Source organism: Pinus tabuliformis, chromosome 3_1 (genome assembly GCF_031772625.1).
Source record: "Pinus tabuliformis cultivar Carrire ecotype Pingquan chromosome 3_1, CPIR1, whole genome shotgun sequence".
NCBI classification, from domain to species: Eukaryota; Viridiplantae; Streptophyta; class Pinopsida; order Pinales; family Pinaceae; genus Pinus; species Pinus tabuliformis.
The window spans coordinates 348,024,598-348,037,992 of record NC_142301.1 but is presented as its reverse complement, the minus strand read 5'-3'; positions in this window follow the sequence as shown (position 1 = coordinate 348,037,992).

Sequence of the window (13,395 nt, the reverse complement as noted above, 5' to 3'; positions counted from 1 at the left end):
ATATCCATTTTAAGTATATTGAATGGCACATTTCAATTGCTCAGATTCAGTTAACCCTTAACATACCCTCAGGTCCATCTCTGCACTTCAGTATCTGGTGTCCAACACTAAGAGTATTATCAATTATATGGAAATTCATTTCTCAGTGTTAATTGATTGATCAAATATAATTGGTTGGAGGTCCTTACATTGAACTGGGAGTTATATATAGATAGCAACCTAACAAGTTTATGTAATATGCACAGCTCAAGTGTTTACACATCCTAAGTTTGTTATACAAATTTGGATACTTGGATATGTTTCTAGTTTGGAATTCAAGCTTTTTTCAGAAACAAGAATTGTAACTTGATCAATACCAACTTACCATTCAATTAAGAGCAGTGGACAACAGACTTCAACAGACTTCATCTGAAGGCATGATGCAAGAACATACTGTTAAACAACCCGCTGTGTCCAGAGTCCAGACTCCAGCTATTCTCAAAATAGAATGCATATCATACAAAAACAGCTAATTTATTTATGAGATACAAGAGGTTGCAACAGGCAAAAGCCATGAGTGGCAACAAAAGAAAAAGGTTCCTGCTTCATAAGCACATGCTCTCGAGCTATGATACATACAACGCATGATTTATGAGAATGCGACCCAACTTTAAGCATAGATTGCACTATGGGCCATGATGTTCTACTGACAGAAAGGTCATGGTTTCCCATTCTACCATTCCGGCAACTTATTAATTTCTCCAAAAAAATACCATCTCAGCCCTGGTTCAAGGGCTATATGCTAAGAACATATAATAAACTCTTCTTTTCAGCAGGTCTTCCTGCTGTTTATGTATCAACCAATTCAACAATCCACCTCCCATTTTGCAGGAAATGGCACCGAGGAAACAAATTTTACAACATCCAGAGAAGTAGATTACTTGTTGATGCTATCCCTTGCTGACCCCTGTGCTTCTATCTGTTGCATACCCATTTGCAAGCAGGTAGGCGTAAAGAAGATGATTCCAGGTGTCTGGCACCCCAGGTAGACACCAATGGCTGCAATCTTGCCTGTACATCGGAGCTGTTCCTTGTCCTTCCCCTAAATAATACAATGAGGGATGACCATCCTTCCTGAATTCTGTTAAGTATGTTATGTTCAATAACTGAGCATTCTTCTTGCCACTGAGTTGTTTGATTGCTTCAGACATGATTTGATTACTTACTAGCTCCCTTTGAAACCAAGTAGAATTTACCTCTGCCCGAGTTTCCTTATGACACTGCCCTCCAGTATTCCATGACCCTCCTCTGCATTTAAAGATGTCAAACAAGACACTTGATGTCAGAGATTCAGCTTTGCAATACAAGTAGCCTTGAAAGTCATCAAATCCTACCATTTAAGAGGAAAGCATGGTGTAGTGTTTGTGCCCTGAGTTTCACCAGCTCAAAATCAAAATCAAAATATTACATAGAAGAATGGTTTTAATTTCCTTTTTCATGTCCATTACATACATTCTCCATCTTCTGAACTGAAAATGGATACGTAGATCAATAGGCCTAAAACAAACCTAAGTACAACTTTGGGAATTATCAGAACGCATAAAGAAAGATTCTGACTAAACAATGAACTTTGAGTGGCTGAGTTGAAATGGACATGGAGATCAATAGGCCTGAAACCAACCTAAGTACATGTTTGGGGATTATTAGAATGCATAAAGAAAGATTCTCACAAAACAATAAAGTCTGAGCAGCTGAACTGTCAAAATGGACATGGAGAATAATATAGAGAAGCTAAAAGCTATATATATGCCAAAACTCCAGTAGACAAAGAAACAAGATTAACAATTATTTTATTTGTCTGTTTTCACCTGCCTCCCTGCAAGATGGATTCAATGCACTGTAACTTGAGTTTCCTTCTGAATTTGAAGATGAATTCTCGGCTTCAGTGTCAACTTCCGCGTTATAGGCCCAAGAGCTACTTGCTCCTTTCGTCCTGCTGTCCAGGCCGCCTGATTCAGGGATCTTGCTATCTAAGCCCCTTCGAAAACTGCTGTGGCTAGAAAGAAATGAACACATTTTCCTCAAACTCGTAGGATGACGAGGCGGCAGGAGTCGAACCTGTCTCCTGTAAGAAGATGTTGCTCCGGCGATCTCACCGGAAGACGATGATCGACCTGCCGTCTCACTACAACTGCCTTCGTCGGGCGGGCCACGAGAGGACTTCCGTGTTCTCCGTGTAAGAATAATTATTTCACGTTGTAATCATGTGCCATCACCGCCATCGTCTGGGATCTTCAAGCTTCCAGAGGTCACCACCGCCTCACCGCCTGCAGAAACGAAAAGACTGCCGTGTTCTCCGCGAGAGAGGGCTTTTCATTCCATCGGGATATTTCGATTTCTGCTGCACATCTTTTTGAATTTCTTTTTTCTCCTTTCTTTTCTTGCTGTAATTCTCTTCTTTGATTTCGTCTACGCCTTCTTCTCCGTCTTCGTCTTCTTATTGTGTTTCTTGGTGATCAATTTCAGCTGGTACGATCGTCTCCCTCTGGAAACCCCTGTCATAATCAGAAAATTTATGGGATAACTGCAACCCCTGCGCGCCCATTCTTAGCAGAAGAAAATGTCCCACCGAATGCCCCCTTAGTATGATTCTCCGTCTTGCGAGGGGCGATAGGGCTCACCAGTCCAGAACTTCGAGGTTTCGGCTTGTTCGTGATGTAGGCTCACTCAGTGAGGCGGCATCCATAATACCTCCGCCCCTGAGCCCGATATGCAGGTAATGGTGTCGTAAAAACCCGCTAAGTAGTTTCCTGAACGAATACGGAAAAAATGCCCACTCTGCGAGGTGTCAGATGAGAATAAAGCTTGAACAAAGACGACACTGATTGTCAGTTCGCCAGGTGTCAGCATCAGAATGAAAAGGACGACGAAAGGTCCCTTTCAAAGGAAGGCCTATCGGCCTAATTATAAAAATTAAATATAAATCAAACTTTGTCGTATAATTTTTGCTTAATTCTAAATTTAAAGTATATAGGAGGTGAGTATTTAATTATAAAAATTATATTATATCATTATAGAAAAATATTCAAATCATAATAATAATTTAATAAAATTATGTAAAATTATAATATTTTATTAAAAAAATTAAATACAATATTTATTGAAATGAAGTTAACAATTTAGTAAAATCATGTAAAATTTGAAGTATTTGTAGATATTTTCAAAGAATATAATTCAAACTATTATCAAATTCTGATTCTTATGAAAAATTAAAATAAACTTTCTAAAAAATAAAATGATATTTTGAAACTCTAAATATTATTTAAATAATAAATCAATCATAATTAATCTAATAAAATGAAATGTATGTTTGAATAATTTGTAGCTTAAATATTATTTAGGCAAACAATCAATTATAATTAATTGAATCAAAATTATTTAACTTATCAACTTAGTTTATACATTTATGAAAATTTTCAAACTTTAATTATAAAATATAATAATATTTCTAAATTCTGAATTTTAATTATATAAAAGGTTTGGACCAGTGACTTACATCCATTATTATTAAGACATTTTAGAATAAAATTTATAAATATAAACTTGTGAGTAAAAATTTAAGAGAAAATTAAAATAAAAAATAATAATAAGAAAGAAATTTTAAGAAGATAATATTAAAAAAAATTAAAATATACACATCAAATTTATTAATAAATTAAATTATATAATGTTTTTTTTTTAATTATAAAAATTAAATATAATATAAAATTATTCATAAATTAAATTATATAATTACACCAAAGGTGTTTATTTCTACCTTTTTTTCCACAGTACAGTTGTCACCACCATTGATTTGTCAAGCAATTGTCAAGCCAGGCTACAAAAACTTTTGCAAAACTTCCCTCTCCCAGAGTCCTTAGCTCATATTTGAAAATTATGTTCTTATTAACGTTCTTTCCCCCTTTCTACCTTTTAACTAAAATCTCCTAATTTTTCTATATGTTGATTGGGCCAAGGACAAAGTCCAGATGATTAACGCAATGGTTTACAATCTCGATTTTGCCTAATATTCTCCCGGGGTTCGGAAACTAATGTTGAATGCTCATATCTGCTTAAGAGAGATTCCAGAGTGATGTACATTTCAATCTTGAGTTTAAGAAAGTAAATCTCCTCTGCATTAGACAAACCTATAAGCAATTTCAACAATCCAGTTATGCCATAAACAATGGAGCTCCACATCACTAAAATGGCAACAAAATCTAGACTCCACATTCCTCAAAACCTTCCAAGATGGTAGGAGCTTTCCTCATTTCCGAGAACTCCGTTTAAGCCATAAATTTTACCCAATGGATGCATCCATCACCCTTCAAATCCCCAAGAAAAATCAGGTAGTCTCAAGGTAGGACGAAAACCTTGAATCACAAGCCCTAAGCAATGAAGAAGGATAAGATACTTTGCACCAATTTAAAAACATTGACGAAATCCCATTAAAAAAACAATGGAATCTGGTGGATGTTGTAAGGGAAATATGGCAAGATGCACAACATTTCCTAACTCCCCTAAAGTCATCCTGGCTTCACTACTTGACCTTTTTTGAATCAGTTCACTGCATTGCTTGCAATATTGTTACAAAAAATTTTAAAATCATCGCTCTGATTATAATAGTTGGGAAAATTATGATTGTCGTAAGGTAATATGCATGAGTATGCTTGAATGAACCAAGAAGTAAGAGCTTTCCTTGTTTCCAAGAACTTTGTTCGAGCCATACATGTTACCCAACAGATGCATCCACCACCCTTGAAATCCTCGACAAAAATCAGGTAGTCTCAAGGGAGGACAAAAGCCATGAATCACAAACCCTAAACAATGAATAAGGAAATATGGATGTTGTGAGGGAAATATGGCAAGCGACACAACATCCCTAACTCCCCTAAAGTCATCATGGCTTCACTGCTTGACCTTGTACCTTGTCTTTGCCTTCCTCCTTGGAAGAGGAAATTTCATAGTGGTCGCTTGAGACACTACCATTTGTAGTGGTTGGATTCTCCTGAAAATTTAGTCATCTAAGTCCTAGCAAGTGATGAAATGTGGGAATGACAAGACTACCCTACTGAGAAACTCTTGTGTTCGCCAAAGTCCTCTGAATTCTGCTCTTCACTCAAACTTGGGTAGTATATCAATTTTTGGAAATTACTTAGATATATCAGGGTCTGGAAATCCTGATTTTAATATTATAAAATACATACTTACAAATTTGTTGTATACCTCATCCAATATCAATCTCAGTCTCTCAAATCTTGATTATTAATATCAGTTTTGACATCAGTTTCTGGAAATCATAAAATAAAAAACCACAAACTTGTTGGTTGCCTCAATCAATATTAGCATTAGTTTTTAGATGTCTTAACCAATATCATCATCCACTTTCCATTTTGTAGGTTTTTCTTTGCCGACCTCCCATCCATTCAACTAATGAATATATAGAGGAAAACAGTTCGTCTATATGTTTTTATTGTCCCACTCGGAAAAATAGTTCAATAATCTTATTACCAAATTTTCCATTCCTTCGGTGTACCTTTGCACCTTTAGGGGCAATTGCTAGTCTACATGGTTGAACAAATATAGTAGTGAATGTAGAGAGATTTGAAGATGCAGATAAGAAAACACATATTTAACTCACAATGCAATCATCAATTTCTTGTCTCGTGCACTGGGCTTCACATAATGATCCTTTGACATAGCATGTGCTTTCTTGGCATACTAGACAATACTTTTAACCTAAATACATATTGGAAAATACCTCTAAAAGTCACATTATTTAACCCCCTACAAATATGAACCCAATACACCTTCCCAATTAAAAAAACCCCTACTTTCACTAGATATTGTATGTATCCATTTTTTCATAACATTTTTTATACTCGTTCATATTTTTTCATTAACTTTAAGCTCCATTTTTTATGCCTACCAACGTAAAAATCCTTTAACCCCTATCATATGCTCAATATATTATGTCATTTTTTCCTCAATATATATCCCCCAATATGAATGTAGGTGGTATGGTATTTCTCCCCTAGTGAAGCTCCTGTGGTCTCATGCAAATGGAGATTAATAAAATTCACGAATGCACTTCTGGAATGTCTTTTTGGTGATAATAATGAGGTTTCCATGCATGAATCAACTTAATAGTTTAAGAAGTACAATTAAGTGATGTTATCTCTAATAATCCTTGCCTTAAGCACTACAAGGGACAACATAATGAGAAACCATATAAGGTAACCACTTTAAAATGCATCTAAATAACATAGAACAATTGCAAGAAGAGAAAAGAGAGAAAACCACATTTAAACAAATCTCATCAAATTACAATAGTGAAAAAGAGATACAACTGCTAAGTAATTGTGTCACTTCACCCCAACACAATCTCGTAAAAAGTGAAACTTCTACTTAGTAAAGTGAAATAGTAGATGGCACAATGTTAATGGGCTAGAATGTGTTTCCAACAACTAGGGGATCTCCCCGGTGAAGAATCCCAATTAGACTCTACACCATTTGATCTAGGAGTCCCATCCAATATGTAGGTCCGACTATCATTTCATGGGTTAAGGTTTTCCTTGGACAGAAAGAGAGTATCAGTAAAGGAGGACAAAAGGGAACTTTCAACAAATGCAAGTCAGTAACTAATGGACATCCAATATTCAAGATACCATAAATAGAAACAACAAAATTGCAAAGCATAAACCTCAAGAAAAGTAATGTTAGCAAGACCTTAAATGAGATTCACACACATATAAAGATAAATTATCAATCATGAATAAGTTCGCGATCAATAACCACATAATCCATAAGTAACACACAGGCTATAATGATATAATGCCAACATCAATAAAATAGTTTACCAACAGAAACATAGTGAATGCAGAACATATACCACCCATATGTTGCAAGGGAATTCCCACAACGCGGAAAGACACATGAAAAGAAAACACACGCCAAATCTCATAAGAACTTTCAATTCATTAAGCTGGTAATATCCATGGCACCATCATATAAGACCTCCATCAAATCCAAAAGTGGAAATAGATAATTTCTCTTTGCATTTACTAGAAGATCCTTAGTTCTCAAAACATATACACTAGAATAAATCGAAAGCCAAAAGTCCTTTACAATATGTCATGAGGGTATATTTATATAAAAGAGGGTGACTTTTGGTCTACTCGTGACTCTTGGACTTCCTCATGACCTTTCAAATTCCTACTTGCTTCTACTCTATCCTATCTTTCTATGCACAACAAAAAAAATGGATCCTACTCTAACAACTTAGTAATAGACAATTCTGGGATATCTAGGTGCAATTGTTCCATGATGTATTTGCACCAAAGCTTGTACTCAGCAGCTATTGTGGCCACCTTTGGTTACTCTTCATCATGTCTATGGAGGCATTCAAGGGCATTTGGAATGAGAGTGATTCTTTTGACCTTGACCTTATTGGATAGAGTTACCAACTTCGTGTACATTCTCACCAGATCCACCACATACCATGTAATGTTTTTCTTTGTGACTTGCAAATCTCCTGTGCTGGAAGCCTACCTGAAAGGGCCAAGAAATGCTTGAATTTCTTGTAGGATTTCCTCTTTCTTCCTTACTTCTCCTACTGTTCGAATGGAAGGAACCCCATGAACTTCGATCACAGACTCCAAACCACTCAATAGATGTCTGTACGAGGTAAGAACTCCGTCAAAATCCCTAGCGAGCTTCTCCCGTGATTGGATCCTAATGCGTATCTGGACTCTGTTGTTTTGGGGTGCTTATTCAATCCTTCCTAGGGAGAATTGGTGGTGGTTCTCGAAACTTATTTGTCCACTCATGAATGTTGTTGATAGCTGTGATACCTTGTTTTAGCATGGCTGAATTTTCCTTCCTATCGACCAGTATGGCTAGGATAGGGGACACGGTGTGATGCAATTTCTACATCTCATCATAGACCATTGTCATGGATTCTCTCAAGGTCTCAACTTCTTCCTTGATTAAGGACTGCAATTCCTTTGCACTTGAGTGGGCAAGGCATAGGGATTTATTCTCTTCTTCAAGACTCTTCTTTTCTTGCTTCGCTCTGGAATCTCTTTATTCAGATTCACAAATCTTGCCTTGGAGCTCCACAATCTACTTGCTCATTCTTCCCATGTTCAACTTAGTTGGGGTCACAAAGAAAGTTCTGGTCGACGTGATCATCTTGGGCTTCATTGTGGTGTCTAGGACAATATCTTTCTTTGTAGTCACAAACAAAGGTTTTAAAGGGATCCTTGCATAATGCTTCATCCTTTCCTATGTAATATTACAATTGACTTGGTCAAAGGTAAGCCTTGTTAGGTCCAGGAATTCCTCTTCTGCCTCATTGGGAATGCCCAACTCCTTGAGAGGTTAGTGCCCTTTGGTAATGAGGGCACACAGAGGACTTTCTAATGGAGGAAGCTCAACCCCTGTGTCAAAATCTTGGTGTTGATGCTATTCTTGGAGGTCGTGCTTGTTTTTCTTGTTGATCTCCTCCTGTCTTTTCTTCAGCTCCCATTCTTCTTGTTTCCTCTTCTCCTGCCCTTCCTGCTCTCGCTTCTTATTTTCTCCTTGCTTAGCTTTCCTCCTTTTTTCTTCTTCTTTGCTTTTCAGGAATTCTTCCTCATGTTGCTTCTTTCTCATCTCTTCTTCCAATCATTTCTTCTCTAGATGGTCCACTGGTTACGGGTCCCTTGATTTTTGTGACTGCCTTAGCTCTTCTTCTCTTTTTCTCTTCAATTTATACTTATGTCTAGTTAAGGTCACATTTATTTCCTCTAGAGTTTCAACATCCTCTTCTTCTTGTTGTTCTCTTGAAGGGTATATGTTTATGCACCTTTATATTTTTTTAGCGTTCCACCCACATTTTGTTGCTCCCCATTTCTCTTGAGCGAGGAGGACCTTGATTGTAGGCTTACGTTCTCCTAGGAATCCTTAGCTTGTTCATTTTATATTTCCTATTGGTCACTTGGGCTGAATATGTTCGAATTCTACCAATTCCTGATTTTATCCTCATGACACTGCTTGGTATGTGGTATGACCAGTTAAAATTAGCCTTCTTGCAATGTGTTACTACCACTATTTTGGGGTCATAGGTACGATGACTCAAGGCCACAAAATGAAATCCCTTCATCTCTTCGACTTTTGCCTCAATCTCCTTGAAAATTTTAACAATATATGCACTAATAGTAAGAGGGAAGGCTGTCCAAGGAATTTTCCTCCCCTTACTCAACGTCTTTGAAAATATTATAGTCATCTGATAACACACCTCCTGCATCAATAATTTCTCTGTGGCGAACTTGGGAAGTGCATGAGGAGGTTTGTATGATCCAAAGATTTTGATGAATGTGCCTTCCTAGACGAGAAACCAATATGCTACCTTAGTAATAGTCTCCATGGATCTCTTCGACATACAAGGAGGGTCTTCTCCGAAATGAAACTGGTACAAAGGGGCAATGAATGTCTCAGTGGCGGACTCATGCACATTTTTATAACCTCGGACCCAAAATATATTATAGTGCTGGTGGACAGGTTATGTCACTTATGTTGTCCAACTATAGCTCCAATGGTCAAACTGACACCTAACACATACAACATCTAATAGATATGAAGCCATTTAGAATTCTGATGGTTGATTTGCCTTAGAATTTTTAACCACTTGTATGTTGGTCTTTAATGCGGAAGCTAATATGCTTGCCCAATTAAATATTATCCCTCTGGTGGCGAGAACATACATCATAGGGACCTAGGTTCCAAGAAAAGTATCAATATAGAGCCTCCCATATAACCGATTCATCATGGCCGCAATGAGATAATAAAATTTCTTCAGGCCTTTCATCTTGTACAGTTGGTCATTCTTTGCCCAAAACTTAGAAGGGTATTGCCACCAAGACCTTAAAATGTCCTTAGTTGGAACCCAAAAGTTTGTCATCCAACTAGCATTGAATGTGTCTTCCTTAACTGGAAACTTGTAGTAGGCAACAACGTCTGCTAAAGAAATGGTTGCAAAGGCTTCGCCTGTATAATTCTAGACTACCCATCGATATTTGACAATGTTTTATAAAATATAGTTGATGGTTTCAGCACAAGGGAAGATAAGTGGATGTGAGGCCACCTTGTGGAGCCTAGACCTCTTGAGGTTGATGTACACATGGAAATCTTCCTGGTTTTCGAGGGATGCCTAGCTTAGATAATTAGGCATATATGTCGAACCAAGAGAGTTTGGTAACCTTGTTAAGGTTGCAAGTTGTGTCCTTATAGGTAGGAGGTGGTGGGATTTAACAGCTTTCCTGGGCGCTAATTTTGATTCTCTTGCAGGATGACTTAACTAGAGGAGGTGCCATTTCTCCAGAGAAAGATGAAATAGAGATGCAATCAATGTCTTCGTCGCCTACCATGTCAAACAAGAAATCCCATGATGAGAGAGACAACATGAATAACATAAACAAAAGAAAACCATGAATCCAGGTTTTAGAGTACTAGGTTGAGTCTCAGGGAGGAATCTTGCTTAGGAGAGGTCATTTGGTTGCAAGAAAAGGAAGGTTGTGAGGTCAGGATAAATAAAAGTAAGAAAAGTGTGACTTGGAAACTTATGTAAGTTAGGTCGCAGATTCAGGTAAGTCACATGAGTCGTTGGATCGCAGGAATCACATGAGTTGCGAAGTCACACAGGTCGTTGAGTCACATGATAAGGGAGGTCACAAGGTCACAATAGTCATGAGGTCGTGTGATTATTCCTATCGCAAATTTTGTTCATGCAACCTATTCTCCAAGGTGGGTTGGTGAAGGAGCCGAAGTGCAAAATGGGGCCTTAGGGCTTCAATGGGTCAAAAACCTAGGTCTCTGAGAGGAGAAAACAAGAATGGGACTAGCTACCTGGGCAGAGAGGGATTTTGATAGGCAAAAACTTAGCTAGAGGGTTTGAAGGGTGAAATGGGTTAAGGAGGTTGTGGCAGGGAAAATAAACCCACCTTCTCAGTGAAGGCGTAGGGTTGGATGGGAGATGGGGACAAATGGCATAAATAAATGGTTGTGGGGAACAGGAAAGTTCTTCTACCATGAGGAAGTCGCACACCTCTCACGGTCGCTAGGCCTTTCCATTCGTTGAGAACTCCAATGAGAATGAAAAATGAGCCAGTAGACTGAAAGTTTATATAGAAAAGTCGCACATGTGGGGGTCTAATGGGTTGCTAAGTCAACAGGGTAGCAAGATCGCAGAGATATTGTTCTATTATTTTGTGATTTTGTGACCTTGTGACATTTAGGGGTGAGGTCGCGGGGTCACGTAGCTAAGTGTGAATGTGTGTTGTGACTTGGCGATTGAATCACGTGGTCACACAGTTGCGAGGTCACGTGACTGAGTGTGGAGGCATGTAGTGACTTGGCGACCCAGTCACATGGTTGCACAATCACGAGGTCGCAAAAGGTTTCTCAATTATGAGCCATGACTTTGTGACTTTACTTAGTTAAAGAGGGTGGCGGGTCGTAGGTTGCGGGTTTTTAGGACATATAAGCTCGTTTCATGCGACTTGCGACTTAGGCAGAAGATGAATCTTGAGTCCCAGAAAATTGAACTTGTGGGGGGGACCTAGGAGGCCTGGCTTACTACCGGGGTCATGAGATGAGATTTTAGAAGTGAGTGAATGATACGAACTTAGTGTAGGGGTCCCAAAATTTTGAAGGAGTGGAAATTTTGGGAGGGTTGTTGCAGGGATACAACAATTGGCAATTCCCTAGTAGAACTTTAGAATATTTTCTTGCCCTTGTTTTAGGATGTAGTGGACCTTTGTGAGTGCGTCATTCCAAAATAATGGGTTCCACTAATGGCTTCAGGTTACCCTTAATATTGATCAGAAGATACCCCAATACTTTGACTTAACTTTTTAATCACACAAACCAAAGATGTTCTCGAAGACTCAAAATAGAGGCCTAGATAATGATATGAGCGATAAATATTTTCGGTATTGTTGCTATGGGTCTCTAGTGTTGCTCCGCTTCTAGCGAGCTTGAACAATACGCTGACAAAGTCACTCCCTAGAAATCAAAAATGTTGCTTTGTTGTTAGTGAGTTTGGATAGTAACCCAACATAGTTGTTGCATTGCCTCTCTGTGTAGGAAGCCTTTCTCAATCCTTTTCCCTTTATTCAACTATTGTTTATGTGCTCATTGGCACTTATTCATTGGGAATTTTATTTGACTGGGTGGATAAGGGATCCCGACTTATTTTATTTGTAAGAGAGGTTGTTTATATTTTCCATAGACTTTTATTGTTTTCTCGAAACATGTTTCTCATTTAGAGTTTTCCTTTCCCATTTTCGAGTCAATAGGATAAACTGATTCATTCAAATTAAATAGCCAAGTCAACAACGGGGTCTAACTGTGAATGATAGGGTTCCATGGATAACTAAAGTTCCCCACTAAGATAGGTCTTCACACCTCACCTCAATCGTGACTTTATAAATGATCAAGTGTGGACATAGAGAAGAGTACAACTCAGCCACGGGCATAGGGGCTACCCCAACCTTAAGATTTTTGACTTGGGCGATGTCCCAAAATTGCTTATTTTAGGGTAGGATCTTTATTAGAAAACATGAACATGACGATTAAAAGTCATGAAAGAAAAATGAAACTAAGTGTAAAAGAAAAATTAGGCTTAGGGCTAAGGAAAAATGCGGAAAATAAAGCATAAAAGAAACTATAGGACAAGGATGAGGGAGAAATTACAAGATCTTATAGGTGAATTAAAATTTGAGGTTATGGCCATTTACAAGGAGGGGTTCGATCCTCTCTTCTAAGGTTTGCAATGTGTAGGTATGTTGGCCAATCCTCTCCTTAACCTGAAAGGTACCAATCCATAAGGCATGAAATTTGGTGTGCTTACCTTTATCGTCATGGGCTTTATCCCATTTGAGGTCTAGGTCACCGATATTGAAATATTTAATCCCTTTAGAATTTTTATTGAACAAACTCTTGATTCAACTTTGCTACACGACAAAATTCTACCTAGCCTTTTGTCTTTCTTCCTCCAGTTTGAGAAGGGTGTCGATTTGGCTTTGCATGGTAGGACAAGGTGTGTCCCACGACTCTTGTGACAACTAGAGGGTGGGTAGGTACAAGTTTTGCGGTAAGGTGGCTTCTTTCCCATAGACTAGGAAATAAGGGGAGGTTCTAAGAGATGGTTTTGGGATGACACAGTCCGCCCACAAGGCATTGTGCCAGTTCCTCTAGTTTGACAACAAGGTTTTCTTGATAATGCGGATTAGGTTTTTGTTGGTGGACTCTACTAAGCCATTTCCTTGGGGATAATAGTTAGCTGAATGCTTCAAAACAATACCATATTCCAAATAAAAATCATATAAACTTAAA